We start from the raw sequence: 1,748 nt of genomic DNA on the forward strand, positions 1-1,748 counted from the left end.
GAAATAAGCAGAAAAAAGTATCCAAGCTGGATGAAAGAAAAATATCTGTGCACAGAAATAGCCAGTGCTAACACGTACAGTTAGCATCCCTTTTGTCCAGCGTATATGAAAACAGGCAGCAGTGTGTTAGTATTTTCAGGTACTTTTTCTGTTTTGCATTTCTTAATCAATTTTGGAGAACAAGCGACTTTTTCTGTTTCTCCTGTAAACATTGCAGAGAGGGAAGTAGAGGAGAGGGAGGAGGAGAAAAGAGGAAGGTAGGGCAAGCTCTGCCTTCCCCTGATGGAGTTCAGCCACACCCTTGCGCTTGCTGCTGGCTTTTGAGGAGGCCACAGTCCCCGCCCAATCCTGGAGCAAGGCTTGCTGGAACTGAGAGGAGCAGGGGCTTGGCCTTGAGCCCGTTTGGTTTCCTGGTGGGTCACAGGGGCAGGCTGAGAAGCTGGGAGTAGAGTGAGGGTGTTCTGCACAGTGAACTACAATGAGCTGCCCACAACTTGGGTGGCTCTCTCTCTCTCTCTCTCTCTCTTTCTCTCTCTCTCTCTGTTCCCTCTCTCCTCCCCCTCTCCCCTCTTTCTTTCTCTCTCTCCCTTTCCTCTCTCCTCTCTCCTCTCCCCCCTCTCCCTTTCCCTCTTTCTCTTCCCTTTCCCTTTTCCCCTCTCTCCTCTTCCCTCTTCCCTCTCCCCCTTCCCTTTCCCCTCTCTCCTATTACCTCTTCCCTCTCCCCTCTTTCCCTTTTCCCTTTCCCTTTTCTCCTCTTCCCTCTCCCCTCTCCCCTTTCTCTCTCCTCCCTCCTCTCCCCACTCTCTCACCCTCTTCCCTTTGCCTTTTGCCCTCTCCCCTTTTCATTTTTCCCTCTAATCTCTCCCCTCTCCTCTCTTCCTTTCCCCTTTCCCCTCTCTTCCTCAAGAGAGAGAGAGAGAGAGAGAGAGAGAGAGAGAGAGAGAGCGCACCAGTCCATCCCAAGAATGTTGTCATCAAAAGAGACTTCTGGGGACCACCGGATCCCAGCTCTGTTTGTTGCCACCCTGGAGGCGAAGCTGGCTGGCCCAACCTGAGGCTCACTGACCAACCCAAAGCAGACTGGACCTTGGCTCCTTTCCCTGCTTCCAGGAGGATAACAACTTCCTCATTCCAAGCTGTTGTGTAAGATGGTCTATAAATGTGGTGTCCCGGGAGCCACCTTAAAGTCTGACCTGAGGATGGCCTGAGATGGGCAGAACTAGGTCTCAAGAGCAAAGGAACCTAGACACAGGGCAGCAAGCCACAGGACAATGTACACTCGAGATCAGAGGTGCTGACTGTGACACGACAACCTAGGACTGAAATCATAAAAGTCTTGCGAGACAAAATGCAACCAATGCAGAGCCACACCTTTTTCAGAGTCAAAGCTCTGAAAATCCATCCTGACAGATCAGGAAGGAAGATGTGCATGTGCCTCCTGTCCCATCAGTTAACCTGAGCTCAGCCTTTCTACAAGAGCCGTCGCACCTCCAAGCACAAGACAAGGCCACCACTGAGGACACCTGAGCCCAACGTCAGTTAACTGAAGGTTGTAGCTGCAGGTTGGAGGCCTCCGTGGAGATCTCCTAGTTGGCCTAAAGTGACAGTGTCTTCCTTGGAGAAGGCCTTAAGCACCCTCCCACGGTCCTCCCAGGGGCCTTCTCAGATTCCCACGCTTTCTTCAGTATTCCCTTCCTTTGTCTGATAACCTTATAACTACTGACTGCCCAGAGAAGATCTTTGTCTTC

The sequence above is a fragment of the Octodon degus genome, unplaced genomic scaffold (assembly GCF_000260255.1).
Source record: "Octodon degus isolate 3935 unplaced genomic scaffold, OctDeg1.0 scaffold00216, whole genome shotgun sequence".
Classification (NCBI taxonomy): Eukaryota; Metazoa; Chordata; class Mammalia; order Rodentia; family Octodontidae; genus Octodon; species Octodon degus.